This window comes from Taudactylus pleione, unplaced genomic scaffold, assembly GCF_031769625.1.
Source record: "Taudactylus pleione unplaced genomic scaffold, aTauple2 ptg001437l, whole genome shotgun sequence".
Classification (NCBI taxonomy): Eukaryota; Metazoa; Chordata; class Amphibia; order Anura; family Myobatrachidae; genus Taudactylus; species Taudactylus pleione.
Window position 1 is genome coordinate 1,465,109 of NW_028285836.1, and position 19,033 is coordinate 1,484,141.

Genomic DNA, 19,033 nt, shown 5'->3' on the forward strand with positions numbered 1-19,033 from the left:
CACACCATGAAGACCAAGGAGCTCTCCAAACAAGTCAGGGACAAAGTTGTTGAGAAGTACAATTCTGGGTTGGGTTATAAAAAAAAATATCCAAATCTTTGATGATCCCTCAGAACACCTTCAAATCCATCATCAAATGGAAAGAACATGGTACCACAACAAACCTGCCAAGAGAGGGCCGCCCACCAACACTCACAGAACGGGCAAGGAGGGCATTAATCAGAGAGGCAGCACAGACACCAAAGGTAACCCTGAAGGAGCTGCGAAGTTCCACAGCAGAGACTGGTGTATCTGTGCATGTGACCACAATAAGCCATACACTCCATAGAGCTGGGCTTTATGGAAGAGTGGCCAGAAAAAAGCCATTACTTAGTGATAAAAATAAGACGACACGATTTGAGGTTGCCAAAAGGCATGTGGGCGACTCCCCAAAAGTATGGAGGAAGGTGCTCTGGTCAGATGAGACTTAAAAAAATGTAACTTTTCGGCCAACAAGGAAAACGCTATGTCTGGCGCAAACCCAACATATCCTATCACCCCAAGAACACCATCCCCCCCAGTGAAACATGGTGGTGGCAACATCATGCTGTGGGGATGTTTTTCAGCAGCAGGGACTGGGAAACTGATTCGAGGCAAGGGAAAGATGGATGGTGCTAAATACAGGGATATTCTTGAGCAAAACCTGTTTCAGTCTACCTGTGATTTGAGACTGGGACAGAGGTTTACCCTCCAGCAGGACAATGACCCGAAGCATACTGCTAAAACACTCGAGTGGTTTAAGGGGAAACATTTAAATGTGTTGAAATGGCCTAATCAAAGCCCAGGTCTCAATCCAATTGAGAATCTGTGGTCAGACTTTAAGATTGCTGTTCACAAGCGGAAGCCATCCAACATGAAGGAGCTGGAGCAGTTTTGCCTTGAGGAATGGGAAAAATCCCAGGGCCAAGATGTGGCAAGCTCACAGAAACTTATCCAAAGCAACTTGCAGCTGTAAGTGCCGCAAAAGGTGGCTCGTCAAAGTACTGACTTTAGGGGGGTGAATAGTTATGTACGCTGAAGTTTTCTGTTATGTTGTCCTAAATGTTGTTTGATTCACAATAAATAAAACACACAACTTCACAGTTGTAGGCATGTTCTGTGAATGAAGTTATGCACACCTTCAAAACAATCCATTTCAATTCCAGGCTGTGAGGCAACAAAACATGAATGTCAGGAGCATTCTGTTCAGTGTGAGACAGCAGCATGTGAGAACACTGCACATGAGCCATTGGATAAGTGTGTCAACGCTGTGAACACAATGTGCTTAAATGAAGCACTCTGGAGAAATATATATATGAGTAGATACTATCTTAATGTGGAGTGCAATTTTCTTTACAGTGGATACAAACTAACAAAGGAACACCAGAATAAGAGCGAAACACCACGTTTGAGAGATTTATTTTATTTGTATTTTTTTATTTTTTCTATTTAGAAAACAAAACAAAACATTTTTCCAATTGCTTTTAATATTTCACTGGAGAGGCATATTTATTGAAATTAATAAGTTGTTTTAATATGATTTATCTAGTGCGCCAAAGACATTCTTATTTTTGCCATTAATCCCTATGGACCCTGAAGAAGAAACTATGGTCTAGTCAACTTTTTATTGGAGCCTTGAGAGCTGCCCAAAAAAGTATAGGTACAGCACCAACTCGTGTCTGTTTTACTTGCCGATATGAACCAGTACACGGCTGAACGCGTACTTACTGTCGAGACGTACTGGAAATCTGAGTCGATAAAAGTTCATATCGACACACGATGAATGTGGACGCTACAGTACACAACACTACTGTCAGAAGCAAGAATACCTACTGACTAGCAGTGGCAACACCAGAGGTGGGGCTGCAGCGCAGGCCAAAATTCAAACAGGGGAGCCACACCAATGACTGCCATCCTCACTGACTAGGGTGGTGTACAGGTGGCCTTCACTCCGCACATGCCTGAAAAGCAACACTTGCTACGACTTACTCATGTTTGCCATAGACCCAGGTACTTGTCAAATTTCACTAAATTAAAAAAAAAAAAAAATGAAGAAAAAAACTTTGCTAGTGAAACGGACAGTATTTTATACACATACACAAACACACATACATGTTTAAGATTATTACCATCTGATCCAGCTCTCTATTAAGGAGATATTTAGCAGTTATGTATTACAGGTTGAGTCTCCCATATCCAAATATTCCGAAATACGGAATGATTTTGGCATGACAGATAATGAAACCTTTTTTTGATGGTTCAATGTACACAAACTTTGTCTAAGGACAAAATAATAAAAAATATAGTATAAAATTACCTTCAGACTGTTTGTATAAGGTGTACATGAAACGAATGAATTTCATTTCTGTACACAAACTTTGCTTGAGCCACAAAATGTAAAATATTGTCTAAAATTACCTGCAGGCTGTGTGTATAAGGTGTATATAACACAAATGCATTCTGTGTGTATATTTGGGTCCCATTCCCAAGATATTTCATTATATGGAAATATTCCAAAATGCGGAATAATCCATTATCCAAAATACCCCTGGTCCCAAGCATTTTGGATATGGGAGACTCAGCCTGTATAAACACTGTTATCTGTGCAGATTCCTAGACAGTGGCACTTGGAGCTCAGAATGGCCAAATATGCTCTGTAAAAGTGCTGCAGAATATGTGTGCGCAATATAAATAACTGGTAATAAAGGAGAGTTATGGTAAAACTTACCCTTGTTAACTCTTCGAAGTCCATAAGGTCCAAAGGGAGACATTGGGGTGTAGGTAATACTTCTAGGACCGGACACCAACAACAAAATTTTCGGTCCCAGGATGCTCCGGTCCTTCCCCCCTATACCCCGCCCACAGCCTGAAGGCAACTCAGTTTTGTCAACAAGCCCAAGGCAGGAGCAGGATAGGAGAGAAGGAAGACTGGTACACTGAAGAGTTACACTCACACAGAGAAGGAAACAAGTGACCAAGAGAAGAAACCCATAGAAGCCAGGAGCCTCAGGGCAGGTGCCCTGTGGACCCTATGGAAGGGTTAACAAGAGTAGGTTTTACCATAACACTCCTTTTCTTCTTCAAGGTGCATAGAGCTCCACAGTGAGATATTGGGCATGTACCAAAGCAGTTCAAGGGCAGGGACGCTCCTGAGATTAAAGAGTCGGGCATCCGAAGGAAGCATCCTGAGAGGCAAATGTATCAAAGACATAGAACCTAAGAATGGTGTGGATGGAAGACCATGTGGCCACCTTGCATAGTTACTCAGCAGACACGCCAGGTTGGGCAGCCCACAAAGAACCCACAGAGGGAGCAGAATGAGCAGACACGGTATCCGGCAGAGGTAGGCCAGCCTGCGTGTAAGCCTGCAAGATAGTCATGCAAAGCCATCTGGCCAGAGTTTGTCCTATATGAATTCCATAAGCAGCGCTGGCCAGCTAACATAGGGAATCTGTTTTCCTGATGGAACTAGTACGGTCCATGTAGATCCTCAGGAGCAGAGACCACATGCAAGGAGGCTTCACTTGGAGAGGTCTGGTGATTGGAAGGCCGGAACTACAATTTCCTCATTAAGGTGGAAACGAGAGACCACCTTGGGAAGGAAACCAGGAAGAGTTCGAAGGACGGCCCTGTCCTCATGAAAGATCAGAAATGGAGACAGGCAAGTGCCCCCAAATTCGATACACTACAGGCAGACGCAATATCAAGTGGCTCACTGCAAAGAATCTTGGTGGTCTACCGATTCCAAGGGTTCAAACTGAGACCCTGAAGTGCAAGGACAACCACTGACAAATCCCACGGAGCTACTGGAGGGACAAAGGGAGGTGTAATACGGAGGACACCCTGAAAGAAAGTGTGAACATCCGGCAGTGGAGCAATCCTGCGCTGGAACCAGATGGACAGAGACATGCATTTTCAAAGAGGCCAGACGGAGTCCAAGATCTAATCCAGCCTGAAGGATGGCCAGAATTCTAGAAACCAAAAAAACCTGAGCTTCTGGTAGCACACCACTGGACGTATGTATGCCACACCTGGTGATAGATCAGGGCAGAAGCCGGCTTACGTGCTCTGACCCACAGCTAGAAAACCCTTTAGAATTCAGGAGGGATGTCTCAAGATCCACCCCTTCAAAGACAAACAAGCCAGTTCCGGATGCAGACAGGGACCCTGAGACAACAGGTCCGGGCATAGAGGAAGTGGGAATGGAGCGTCTATGGTGAGACTCCGAAGGGCAGAGTACCAATAATGTCTGGGCCAAGCCAGAGTTACCAGCATAACTGTTACCCCGTCCTGCTTGATTTTTCGAAGAACTGGAGGAAGGAGGGAGACTGGACAAGGGGTCTACGAAGGCTGCTTCGGGTCTCTTGTCCTGTCCCCTTACACCAGAGTTTTGTGACATGAGGTCCACATCTGGTAGACCCTATTTGTCCACCAGGAGTTGAAAGACTGTGTAGAGACCACTCCCCGGTGTGCACATTGTGACAGCTGAGGAAATCTGCTTCCCAATTGAGAATTCCCAGAATGAAGACAGCAGAAATAGCCAGGAAGTGACGTTTGGCCCATGTGAGGATGCGTGTCACTGTAATTTCCGACAGACTGCCTCCCTGGTGATTTAGGTAGGCCACCGCCGTGGCTTTATCAGACTGTACTTGTGCTGGCCTGCCCTGGAAAATGTCCTGTGCCAAAGTGAGGGCTCTGTATACAGTTCGGAGTTCCAGGACGTTGATTGGGAGGAACCTCTGTGGGTTCAATGTCCCTGGAAGGAGTGCTGGCCTGTCACTGCACCCCACCTGCAGCAACTTGCATCTGTGGTGAGGAGCACCCAATCTGGGATCCATAAGAAACTACTCCTGTTCAAGTAGGACGTCTAACCACCAGGAGAGAGACCGGCAAACCTCTGGAGAGAGGAGCATCGTCTGGGATCAGATTAGATGAGTCAGCCCATTCCACCTGAATAGAATCAGGTGTTGTAGGGGCCTGAAGTGGAACTCCACCATGTTGAAGGTGGATACCATGGATCCCATGGTCTGCATTGCTGAGCGAATGACACTCGGCAACTGGAGTAATCTGCGAACTCGGTGCTGCAATGCGGAGATTTTGTCTGCTGTTAGGAAGATTCTCTGAGCCTGAGAATCCAGGAAGGCTCCCAGATGTACCATCCTTTGAGAAGGGGGTCAGGGAAGACTTTCCAGTTGATCAGCCAGCCGTGTTTGTAGAAAGGCAATGGTTAGCGGTGAAGAACCTCCGGAGAGCTTGCTAATAGCAAGAATTTGTCCAAGTACGGGAGTAGTCTGATCCCCTAACAAAAGGTGGGCCACCATAACTGCCATGATCTTGGTAAAGACCAGTGGAGCTGTAGAAAGCCCAAACAGTAGTACTTTAAATTGGAAATGTTGCTGTAGGAGAGCAAACCGGAGATGCTGCTGATGAGGGTGCTATAGGTACAAGTAGGTAAGCGTCCAGAACATCCAGAGACACCATAAAGTCCCCAGACTCCATAGCCAGGACAATAGAATGTAGGGTTTCCATATGAAACCTGGGCACCCTGATAAACTTGTCCAGAGACCTGAGGTTGAGGATAGGCCATAGTCATGGCAGGACGAGTTATAGCCTCCAGTAAGAGTATATAGATTTCAGGCAAGCTTCAATCCTTCTATCCGTGGTCTACTTCAAGGAGATTGCTGCATGGATAGCTAAGGTTCTTAACCAGGTGTGTGTCACATGGGAATCTACGGCTGAGGGAACTTCCCATTTAGTGCAATCAGTAGCTGAAATAGGAGAAAAAGAAATCAAGCGTTTAGGCAGCTGAAACTTATTTGGTGTAATCCATGCTTCACTGATTAGATCAGAAACCTGATCAGAGAGTTAAGAATCTCTGGCAAAGCTACATTCTGTCGTTTATAGAGTGGCTCTTTTGCCTTAAGTGGGTTCTGTATCTTATATTTGAAGAGTTGATTTCACAGCTCTCACTAGTGCAGGTTTATTCAGTTTAGACAGAGGCTCCTCCTCCCCTGATGAGGAAGTCAGAGAGAGAGGTCTGCATCTTCCCAGTCCACCCAGCTATCAGATTCTAACAGCACGCTTAGTAGTTTTACTAGGTACGGGTCTCTTTTCGCAACATTTGTTGAAAGGCTGTAGAGGTAGCCAAAGGAGGTACTGGATTTGCAGGGAGTACCTGTTGTGCCCATCGCATTAGAGGAGCTACCACAGAGACCGTTAGGTTGCTGCAATTTTTGCCAACACCTGTGAAACGGATGCCCAGGGGGGTTCCTGAGGAGAGGCTGCAGGGGCCGACTGACCAGGTGCCATATAACATGCACATAGACCATCTTGGGATCCTCTGGAGTTAAACCTACTAAACAGGACTTACCAGAAACCAGAGTATGAGCAGTAGCCTGCTTGTTACTCTTGTCTCTGCTAGAAATATCTGCAACGATAGTATAGCACACAATATGGCAGAATGCAGTGAGCAACACATATATATATGCACAATATGGCACAGTGCAGTGTGCACCAAAGATATACAGCATGTGACAGCCCTCAAATTCAAGTAGATGTGATGTACAGTGAACCCCCTATATCTCAGTATTCCAGGGTTATAGTGAAAGGCGGTTTATACCTTTCCCTGGCAGTTGAAAAATAAATAGGATTTTGGTACTAACAGATAAATCCCTTTCTCTGAATCCATAGGGGATACTGGAGTATATACAATTGGGTATAGATGGGTGATGAGTGGAGCCTTGCACTTTAAATTTCTTCAGAAGTGTAGTTAGCTCCTCCCCCTCCATACCCCACCCGAACATCAGTTAAGATTAACCAAGCCCGAGTGGAGATGAAGAGTAGGGCAAGAGAAGGAGAGACAAGGAGGAACCAACTAGAAAAGTCGAACACCAAAATAGCAAACATAATTGACATGAAAACGACACGCTGCAGACAAATTAGATGCAGCAGAAAAAACCTCTGCAACAAGGAACAGCACTGGGAGGGCGTCCAGTGTCCCCTATGGATTCGGAGAAAGGTATTTATTGGTAAGTACCAAAATCCTATTTTCTCCTTCGTCCACTAGGGGACACTGGAGTATATACAATGGGGACGTTCCATAGCTGACCTCCCGGGTGAGAAGGCGCTGAGAAAATTGCAGAACAGTGCGGCCAACAGTAAAGCAGGTTTGCTAGAAAACAAACGGTAGAACAGAGCATGAACTATACACCTAGCCACTAGATGGAAACACAGGTATGGAGATAAAGGACACTCTCAAAAAAAAAATTTAATTGGAATTCAAGCCACACACACGGCGAGGCCAAGCAGAGTTACTAGGACAACTGGTGTGGAGAAGCTTAAAGAGGCAAGAGAGCCCAAGCTACCGGCCATGTAGGGAAAAACGGAACTAAGTGGAACACCCTAACTAGGAACACACCCACTAGGATCACGTGCCTTACCAAAAAGAAAAAAATTACCTGTCAACTAGGATCACATGTGCCCAATAAAAAAAAAAAACAAGAGATATGGTAAGAACTTACCTTTGTTATCCGTTTCTACGAGGTCCATAGGGTCCACAAGGTTGACCTTGGGGTATAGCTGGATTTGGATCCACAGGCACCACGCAGTTAAAGCTTTGCTGCTCCCAAGACGCACTGGGTCCATCCTCCTATATACCCCGCCCCAGTCACAGGCACCTCAGTTGGTAAGTAGCCAAGGCCGGAGGAGATAAAAACAGAAAGAAGACTGGAACACACAAGAACCATACTCACGGAAAGGGAGACTGAAAACTGGTGACCAGCCACATAGCCCATTTGAAGCCAGGTGCGTTAGGGCAGGCACCCTATGGACCCTAGGAACCTCGTAGAAACAGATAAAAGTTCTTACCATATCTCTTGTTTTCTACTTCAGGTTCTATAGGGGGTCCACAGGGTTAACCTTGGGGATGTCCCAAAGCAGTTCTCAACTAAGGGCAGGGACGCTCCTGTGCTGAAAGGAGAATCCGGTGCCCGAAGGATGCATCCTGAGAGATGAACGTGTCAAACTTATAGAATCGTAGAAAAGTCTGTATGGAAGACCAAGTGGCCGCCTTACACAGCTGAACAGCCGAGGCGCCACGGCCAGCAGCCCATGAGGGACCCACAGACCGAGTGGAATGAGCCTTAACAGAGGCTGGGACAGGTAACCCGGCTGGGAATAAGCCTCACAAATAACTAAACGAAGCCAACGGGCTAAAGTTTGCCTGTTGGCAGGCCAACCCCTCTTATGAAAACCAAAGAGGACAAACAAAGAATCAAACCTGTGAACGGAACTAGTACGATCAATATAAACCTTGAGAGCATGGACAACATGCAAGGTAGCCTCACCAGCCGAGAGATCAGATGACTGAAATGCCGGCACCACAATTTCTTGATTAATGTGGAACTTGGAGACAACCTAAAGAAGAAAACCTAGACAGGTGCGAAGAACTGCCCTGCCCTGGTGAAAAATCAGAAAAGGCGAACGGCAAGAGAGTGCGCCTAGTTCTGACACCCTTCTGGCTGAAGCAATTGCCAGGAGAAAAACAGTGTCAAGTGTCATCCACTTTAGCTCCACCGACTCTAGAGGCTCAAAGGGAGGACCCTGCAAGGCCCAAAGGACCACAGCCAAATCCCAAGTAGCCACTGGTGGAACAAAGGGAGGTTGAATCCGGAGGACACCTTGGAAAAAGGTACGGACATCAGACAGAGTAGCAATTCTACGCTGGAACTATACAGAAAGTGCGGATACATGAACTTTCAATGAAGCGAGGCGTAAACCCAAGTCCAAACCAGACTGAAGAAATGCCAAAATCCTAGAAACCCAAAACACTTGAGGATCGTAGTTCATGGACTCACACCACTGAAAATAAGTATGCCACACCGTGGTAGATCCTGGCAGAAGCTGGCTTACGTGCCTGTAGCATTGTGCCGATGACAGAGATGGAAAAGCCTGGGCTCTCAAGACTGATGTCTCAAGAGCCACGCCGTCAAAGACAGACGACCCAGGTCCGGGTGTAGGCAGGGTCCCTGAGACAACAGGTCCCAACATTGAGGCAGAAGAAACAGAACGTTGATGGATAGACTCCGAAGATCGGAGTGCTAGGGACGTCTGGGCCAAGCCGGTACCACCAGCAGAAGCGTGCCGCCATCTTGTTTGAATTTACGAAGGACCCAAGGCAGTAAGGTTATCGGAGGGAAGAGATACACTAGTTGAAATGTCCATTTCATTGACAGCGCAACCACTAGACTTGCGCCGGCGTCTCTTGTCCTGGACCAGCACACTGGCAATTTGTAATTGTGACCGGAAGCCATGTGGTCCACCTTCGGCAGTCCCCACTTGGCCACGAGCAGTTGAAAGACCTCTGGATGAAGGGACCACTCCCCAGGATGCACGTCGTGATGGCTGAAGAAGTCCGCTTCCCAGTTCTGAACTCCTGGAATGAAGACTGTCGAGATGGCCGGAAGGTGGCACTCTGCCTAGGACAGGATGTGAGACAGCTCTGACATCGCTGCTCGACTGCGAGTCCCTCCTTGACTGTTGATGTACACCACTGTGGTGGCGTTGTCGGACTGAATTTGTACTGCTCTTCCGTGAAGAGCGTGACCGGACAACTGGAAGGCCCTGTACACGGCCCGAAGTTCGAGAATACTGACGGGAAGAACAGTTTCTTCCGCTGTCCAACGTCCCTGAAGTGAAAGAGGTCCCGACACCGCCCCCAACCTCGAAGACTGGCACCCGTCGTGAGAAGGACCCAGGCCGGGATCCAAAAGGGGCGGCCCTTGGTGAGATGAGTTGTCTGAAGCCACCAGGTCAATGATAGGCGCACCTCCAGAGGCAATACAAGCATTTGCGTCCTGATTCAGTGAGGCAACTCGTTCCACTTGGATAGAATCAGCCCCTGCAGGGGCCTGGAATGTAATTGGGCATACTCCATGTCGAATGTCGACACCATGTACCCTAGAACTCTCATTGCCGAGTGCACTGATACCTGGGAACTCTTTAGACAGCTGCTGACTCGCAGATGTAGAGAGGCAACCTTCTCCAGAGTCAGCAAGATCCGTTGCTGACGGGAATCTAGAAGGGCTCCCAAATGAACCATCCTCTGTGTTGGAATGAGAGGGAGGACTTCTTCCAGTTTACTAGCCACCCGTGCGCTTGGAGACAAGCAATAGTCAGGTGCAGATGCTGTAAAAGGACCTCCGGAGAGCCGCCCAGCAATAGGAGGTCGTCTAGATACGGCAGAAGCCATATACCTTGGATGCGCAGATGTGCCGCCATGACAGCCATCACTTTTGTGAACACCCACGGAGCCGTGGAAAGACCAAAGGGTAGAGCCTGGAACTGGTAGTGAAGATGTTGTATAGCAAACCTCAAATACTGCTGGTGTGAAGGGGCTATAGGAACATTGAGATAGGCGTCCTGTATATCCAGGGAGACCATATAATCCCCCGGTTCCATAGCCAGAATTATGGAACGCAAAGTTTCCATCCTGAATGTAGGCATTTTGAGGTACTTGTTCAAAGATTTCAGGTTGAGAATGGGCCGATGAGACCCATTTGGTTTCGGAACCAGAAATAGAGAAGAGTAGTAACCCGTCCCGCGTTGAGATGGCGGAATGGGAACAACTACCCCTGCTTTCAGCAAGGACTCTGTGGCTTCCTGGATCAACAACACCTTAGTCTTGTCTAGGGAAAGGCTCGTGCAGAAGCAATGCTGAGGGGGTCTGTACCGGAATGACAGGGCATACCCCTAGGAGACCACCACTTGTACCCAAGCATCCGTGGTTGTATTGCACCAGCATTGGGTGAAGCGAAGAAGTCTGCCTCCCACTCTGGGATCCCCCAGAGAGAGAGGCCCATCCCATCAGGCTGAAGGCTTATCTGCGGGTTTGGAAAACGGACGTCTAGTGCTCTAGGCTTGCTTTTTTGGTTTAGGGGCAGTCTTGTTTGACTACAGTCTCTGGAAAGATTGACCCTTGGACTTACCCAGAGTCCGAAAGGACCGAAAGGCTGTCCGAGGCTTAGAAGGTGCAGCAGCTGATGGTAAAAAGTCAACTTAGACTTTGCTAAGGTCTCCACAATTTTGTCAAGGTCAGGACCGAACAAAAATTTCCCCATTAAAGGGTAAGGCCTCTAAGCCTTTCTTGGAATCCGCATCCGCCCTCCAAGATCGAAGCCACAAAGACCTGAGAGCAGAGACCACTGCTGCAGACACCTTACAAGTGAGGAGACTAGCATCTAAAGATGCTTCCCCAAAATAGGAAGCGGCATCCCTCATTTGACAAATTAAAGCTCTTTGCACTTCCTGGAGCTTACTCAGGAAGCGTATCCTCCAGTACATTGGCCCAACTCTCAATGGCTTTAGCCACCCAAGAGATGGCCATGAACGGACGGGCCACCGCCGCTGAGAGAATAAATGGACTTTAAACAAGTCTCCACTTTCCCGTCAGTGGGGTCCTTTAAGGACGACATAGACGGCATTGGTAAGGTAGCACTTTTGATTAGACGAGTGACGTGATAATCCACCGCCGGTGGAGTTTCCCACTTCTTGCAATGACTAGTAGGAAACCGATAACTACTGCTTAAACATTTCTGCGGCTGAAACCTCTTACTAGGTGACTGCCAGGCCTCCACCATATGATCAGTCAGTTGGTCAGATAAAGGAAAAACAGCCGACGTCACCTTCGCCTGTTCAAAGTTTGGATATTTGGACTTGGGGGCCGGAGCATCATCCTCAATATCTAAAATGGACCGCACTGCCCGCACTAACGCTGGGACATTAATGGTAGACCTAGTCTCCACTTCCTGAGCAGGGGAATCAATCAGAATCCTCATGCAACTCGCCCTCATCCGAGGACGCATCCGAGTCTGATAACTGTGCAGACTGGGATGACGGAACAGTGCGTTTTGACGCCTTGAGAGGCTTGTCACTACACAACATGGATTGAAAAGCGAAGGAACTAAAACTGAGGTATATAGGCGGATGGACCCAGTGCATCCTGGGTGCAGCAAAGCTTTAACTGCGTGGTGCCCGTGGATCCAAATCCAGCTATACCCCCAAGGTCAACCCTGTGGACCCCCCCTATGGAACCTGAAGTAGAAAAATTTATTGCGACGTCAACATGGATCTCCTGTGCCCCAATAAAAGGATTGATGGCACCTGCTCCCAGAGAGATCCAAGAAGTGGATTAAATATACCTTCAAGGCCAACAACAAGGTCAGATAGAAATAACCTGCCCCAGGGATGATTTAGAGAACTCAAAGCAGGCCAGTTAGAGGCCTGAACCCAGAGATCCTTAATTTTCCGTCATATTTGGAGACACGAACCCTAGGTCCACTAACCTGGACGCAGACAGGATACATTCAGCAATTCCCAAGTAAGGAACTGAACAACTCCCAGTGTACTAGATACAAATACGAGCAGCCCAGACAGGAGAGCCAGAGTAAAACAAAACTCCTCCCATTTCATCTTAATAGACAAAAAAGGAACAGACCGTAAAAGCTAACAGCAGCCGCTTAGAATCAACACTGCATGCTCACTACACAAGTGAATACTACGGTCCTGCTACAGAGGTGATTTGTCTGAACCCCCCAAACGCACCTTACTGCAGTTAAACTTCTGAATGAGCCCCGACAAAAGCTTGGGAGGGAAGAGGGAGTTAGTATACTTAGCTACCCCAGTCGGGATCTCCTCATGTCAGGCATTCGCTGTAGAGATTTGAACTGGCTAGACAGCCGCCGGCATTTCAAACCCATTCCCCCAGGTCTCCCCACAGAACCACAAGGGAAATAACCAGTTCCACCCGTGGAACTTTCAAATGTGTCAGTGAGTAATGAATACACCTGTGCACCCGCTGGGCAACCCGGAAAACGTAAACCGCGAGGGGCCCCAAGGACAAAGCCCGAGAACCTGTGCTTTACCTGAACACTGATATAACCACCATAAAGGAGATAAATAACAGATACATGTCATGACTAATCAGACCAAGTCTATCCAAAAATGGGGGTAGAACTAGTAACTACAAATAAAACCTGATGCAGTAGAGTGTCGCCGGGACAGGGTGAAACATCAATGTGTAAGGCATAAATCGAAAGTAGGAAGCTCTTAGGCTGTAGTGCCAAACTGATGAGATAAAAAGGATCCCCCTCGGGCCAGATGCCTGCAGTGAAAGCCACTTAGGTGCTATGTCACGTATGCGTTGACGCTCTGAGCTTGTCAGCAAGAGTGTCCGCCTATGAATGTGGAGTAAGCCTCTGACCTGCGAACTAGGAGCCCTCTCCTGGATTCTATTGACCTCTAGACATCGCCACCCTTCTGCAGGTAGAGTACCAAAAAGATCTGCAGGTGGTTTGAGACTATGCTCTACATCTTTGTCCTGGAGTCGGAAACTACTTCCGTAAAAGTTGCGCCCTGTGTAAAAAACACAAGCAGAGCTGTTAGCGGAGACATGTATGGTCCCACGAAGAGGCCACAGTATTTAATAGCGTTCCCACTAGGCTGTTTCAGCGGGGCGTGGCGCCCTGCCCTCGTTCTGGAGGGCAAAAAGTGCCCTGCCCTCACAGCCTGCGGGTGCAGTCTTCACCTGCGGGTTGCAGTGTCCCGCGGGTCGAGAAATGTGCGGTGACCCGGTCACCGCCGGAGAATAGACGCCGGGCACATGCACCCGGCATCTATTCTCTCTGTCTGCAGTGTTTGGGGTCTGCCCGGCATGTCCGTAAGTGCCGGGCACACCCCCAAGAGTGACGTAAAGGGTCTTATAGACACGCCCCCTTTTTAGTGGCCATGCCCCGTTTTGAGCGCGCGCACAAAGGTGCCCTCTCTGGCTCCGGCGCCCTGCCTGCCGCCGGAGCTAGAGTGAACACTATTTAAATCACTGAATCTCAGCGCAAGGACCAGAGTCTCTTGGAAGGAGACAAGAACTCTCCGGCTAATAACTAGGAGAGATCAGACTTCAGTCCCATAACTATTGGGAATGGGCCATTACAGATCTATAGGGAACGTGAGCTGGGTTTAGACCATCGTGAGACAGGTTAGTTTTACCCTGCTGATGAGGTGTTGTCGCAATAGTAATCCTTGACACACACACACACACACCATGTTGCAATTTCTTTGTAGGTATACCCTTCCTCACGAAGCATCATGGCTTTGCCTCTCTTCCCAGACCACCAGTCAACACGTTTTGCGGAATTCAGAGCCATTTTAGTCGTTATTCACACTTTGACCAGAGCTGCAACTAGCTTTGAGGATTGATTGTAAAGGTTGCCACAGTCTGGATGAATTGAGTGCTGAATAAAGCGCATGAGTCTGCATGGATGTTGTGTGGGACCTGCTCCTGGATGCTGTCAGCATGCTGCCTGCAGTAACTGGTGACAGCCTGTATCTTCACCACTGACAGTGGCTGGTAAGTATTTCAAAACACTTTTTTTCTCCCATTCTACCTCTCCATCCCCTTCTCTGTTTCCTCTCTGACAAATCATGTTAAAATATTAACTAGAATCATAGATTAAAATAAAAACATTAAAGTATTGATTTGGTATAGCAGGATATGAATTTTCTGCATAAATATCAAATAATTTTTTTTTATTGAAAGTGTCCATAATTAATTCCACTACTGTACAGTGGAAATTCAAACATGTATCTGTTAGCCACAGGCATGAGGTCAAGGTATCAGTAAGAGAATGCCTATCATAAGATAGTGCTAAGTAAAGCAAGTATAGAACAAAATTTTGCCCAGGTGAGCCTGAACTCAGAATCGCAGCATAGCTTAACCTAGGTTGTCTTATAATTGCATACTATCATCTAAAGATACATCTTGCTACTTCAGTGGACTCAGCCGTAGGCTGTAGTTATAATCTGAATACCTAACAAACCTAGTAATAGCGGAAGTAATTTCCGTATAAAAGTACATCAGTCTTATTCATTTTTCTAGACCAGAGAGAATCATGAAACATAGGAGTACAGTATAATTCTACACACTTCTATAGATCTATGTTCCCAGTCTGCATTCTGATAGATAGCAACCCAACAAAAACCCATATAAATTTATGCAAAGCATGTCACTGCTGTAGGCATGGGTGCAGCTACCATAGGTACAGCTGCTATGGGGCCCAACGCCGAAAGGGGGGCCCTCTTCCTTGTCAAGTTACATGTGTAATATAAATTTTTCACCATTGGATGTACATGGGGGCCCTTACCAACTTTTGCTATGGGGCCCTACAATACCTAGTGACGTCCCTGGCCGTAGGTGTCAAACAAAGTTACTCTCTCCTATACATATGTTCTGCCTTCAATGTTGTATTGTACCGGTCCTGGAAGTACTGCAATACTAGGTCAAAGCATGGAGTGGACAGAGTAAGATCCTGTTTCAAATTCCTTTGATATAAAGGACCCCAGCAGGGGTATGCAGTCGGGAAGCCGGCGGACCTAATCCCGGCATCCGGCTTCCCGACTGTTTAATCCCGGCGAGGGTTAAATGACAGGCGTCATTTTACAGACGCCAGCATCCTGATCTAAGTTATGGCGGACGCAGAGCGTGGACAGCCGCGGGGGAGGGGGGGGGGGGGGGGGATTGGGAGGGTTAAGGGCTCCCGGGGAGGACTTGGGGTTAGTCACCCCCCCAGGAGGTTAGGGATAGGCTAGGGGGAGGGAGGGTTAGGCACCCCCCCAGGGGACTTAGGTTTAGGCGGTGGGGAAGGGGCAGGGATTAGGGTTTAGAATTAGTTTAGACACTTACCTTGGACAATCGGGATTTCCTCCTCTGCCGGGAAGCCGCTGTCGGGATTCCAACCGTCGGGCATGGGTCTGGCGGTAAATCATACAGATTCCCCAGCAGGGGGTGTATCAGAACATGGCCAGATAAGCCACAAGTGGCAATGCTATAACCGTATAGGTGTTGTAAAGGCCGCTGCCCTTGTCAAAGGGAGTGCAACCTCCTCTCCTTTTCTACAACACACTAACCCCTGTGCAAACTGTTGTTGGAAACTAGGCTGCGCACAGTATAAGACACCTTGCCGAGAGAATTACCCACTAACTACCGTCTGCAACACAGGCATGCAGGAGGCAGACTGGTCTAAGCAACAATTATAAGTCCCAAAGGGAATAGTAACTACCTAGTGCATATAGCCACTGGGTTACTTCAGCGGGTCTGAAGAGATAACAGCCAAGAGGGGTAATCTCAGAAGGGCTGCATCTTTAATAATTCTAACCAGGATCTGAAACCCAGGTCCTGATATACTTGACTTCGCCTCCGAGCTACCGCAGCTTCCTGCACTTCGCAGAGTGAAAACCTTGAACAGCCTAGGCCAACAGTAAATCCCTGCTAGTGGGGAAGGCTGGCTAAACTTGCCCCCGCCATACCTTACCGTGTGCGGCGGACTGCGGGGAGCCGGACCCAGCAGCATGCAGCTGCGGCAGGTCACCAGCACCCTGTGTGCCTAACGTGGTGATTAGATATGTGCTGAGGTCAGGGACCCGGACGTGTGCCTCGAGAAGCGTCGGCAAGTCCCTCCTATAACAGTACCATGTGACCAACGGGAGCTGATTATTGTCATCTGCCTGCCTCTAATCTAGGCAGGCACGCATCACAGCGTGGAAAGGGCTTTTCCAGGCAGAGCATGTGTTATGAGCTCTGTCAGAACAGAGTAACTGATTCACTTGTGAATCAGTCCCACAAGGCTCAGCCGTCAGTTCGGAGAACCAAGTAGCACCCTGTCAGATGGACTCCCAATCACGTAGGATAAGCTGGGAGTACTCTTCTCGCCATATGTGGCCTTTCTCCGTGACTTACAGTTCCCCCTCGCCCCTGCTAAGGGAGGGTTGGGAATACCTACCACTGCGATGCCTGCCGATGCGCGGTGAGCATGTGGGGACCTGGACACAAGCCGCAGGCAGCTGTGGCAGATCTCCCCAGGGTCCGTTGACCCCCCCCGTCACGAGCCGCAGGCATCTGTGGTGGGTCTCACCGGAGGCTCCCACGTTGCAGGCAGACTGGCACAGCCAGCAGTCTGCCTGTTAGAGAAAAAAAAAGAAAAAAAAAAAAAAAAAAAGGATGAGGACAGCCCTGGAAACACCTCCGGCTCCCTTAGTACTTAATCTAAACTGAGGTTTGTGTGGGGTATAGAGGGGAGTAGCCAACTACACTTCTGAAGAAATTTAAAGTGCCAGGCTCCACTCATCACCCCATTGTATATACTCCAGTGACCCCTAGTGGATGAAGGAGAAATACAAACAGACAGCAGCGCTAGCACAAGTCACATACAATGCAGAGTATATAATATAACTGCAGTGGGCACTAAATTCAACTACACATACTTCAGTGGCTAGTTGGAAATAGAGCTGTATAACCTGGCTCCTAGGAGAGATATACAGGGAGACTGGATCCAGCGTTCCCGGAGACTTGTGGCTGTTTGCAGAAAATGGCCGTCGTGAGTGTGAGGGGGCGGAGGGTGAGGGAGGAGCAGCTCAGTGGCAGGAAGGCCACCGTGGAATGGTGCTCTGAAATGGGGAGGGGCTGCAGGGAGAGGGCTGTCTCCCCTATGCGGACATCAACCACCGGGTCCCTGGCCTCAGCTATTCCCTGCGCCAGTATAAAGTTATGCCCTGGTGGTCTAGTGGAGTCCTGGACGAACAGTGTGCACATCAGAGCCTCCGGTCTCCCTCCCGAGACCGGAGATAAGACTGCGCAGAGCCTTACCTGTCCCTTTGAGTCCCGGATGCAGTCTGGGGTCCGAGGAGCCATGCTAGCTAGGTCCCCCCCGGAGCCCCGCCGAGAGTACTTACAGTAGCCTATGGCTGGAATCGCGGTGCCGGAGGGATAATGGAAAAGCAGTGCAGACGCCCGGAGTACGGTCTAGCACTGCTTGCTGTTATAGTAAATAAATCAAAGCTTGTGCTGTTTAAAAGCAGCCCCCATGTAGTACTGTGATCCAGCTCTCGTCGGACACCAACGAAAACAGAGTTGCCTTCAGGCTGTGGGCGGGGTATAGAGGGAAGAACCGGAGCATCCTGGGACAGAATAAGCTTTGTTGTTGGCGTCTGGTCCTCCAAGTACCACCTACACCTCAATGTCTCCCTGTGGAGCCCTATGTACTCAAAAATAAATAGTTATGTTAATGTGCCCAAGCAAAACATTTACAACTCAGGACTAAACAGGACTCTTATATTGGACCTGCATATGCCAGGTCACATCAGTGTAGTCATCTATCCACCCTCCTCGCTCCATCACCCACAGCTCCACCCACACAATGCTGCAGCTGCTCATCCTTTAACTCCAAACTTTATCCCCAGCCACATCAGCATACACCCCTCCCCCCACAGACATATCTGTCCATCGGCTGTTCAGCACAGCCAATGCGATATGTCTGAACATTGTTCAGACAGTCTGTAAACACTGGCTGACGGGCAGCAGATATATTCGCCGATCAATTAATCGGCCGATATATTGGCCAGTATGTACCCAGCATAAGTAATCCACCAGACAATAGGCATTAATTAGGTTCCTGTCATAGGATGCCTTTAGATAGATACATCCTAATGACCTCCACATATCCTCTAAATGGAATCAACATGCTAATGAAAACCTTGTCCTGTCCTTAAAGTCCTGTCATAATAGCCCAGGTAACGGAATTAAACTATTCTTTTGAAGTGTACCATGGGAGGACTACCTTTTTTGCTAATCATGCATATGAAATTAGCATCCTATTGATCTGTGAGGGACCAGAGTTTAAAAAAAAAAAAAAAAAAAAAATGAATAAGAAACTCACTACATAACATGAAAACTATAATATGTGCCATTTTGCTATATTCCTCATATACACCCTTTCTGAAATAGAAGTACTGTACTAAAAACAAATGAAGCCTTCAACCAGTTCCAACCCATCAAGCAGCAATATCCATCCAGAGAAGCAGCACCAAATAGTAATGATATGTAGTAACCCTTCTTAAAAAGTGAAAGGCATACAATCACCAAAAGTTAAATATTTTATAAACATACTGTGTCATTGTACATAATATATAT

The 19,033-nt window shown here is 47.9% G+C and overlaps 1 protein-coding gene and 1 non-coding gene across 3 annotated transcripts in view; both read right to left on the minus strand.

Moving 5' to 3' along the window:
* The window catches only part of LOC148442613 (putative E3 ubiquitin-protein ligase makorin-1), a 194,212-nt gene that overhangs the window by 93,717 nt on the left and 81,462 nt on the right, over nucleotides 1-19,033 (minus strand). The gene's annotated exons all lie outside the window — the stretch shown is intronic.
* Nucleotides 15,858-15,969, minus strand: LOC148442614 (U6atac minor spliceosomal RNA). Its single transcript, XR_015875784.1, has one exon. It is a non-coding gene; the product is annotated as a U6atac minor spliceosomal RNA (small nuclear RNA).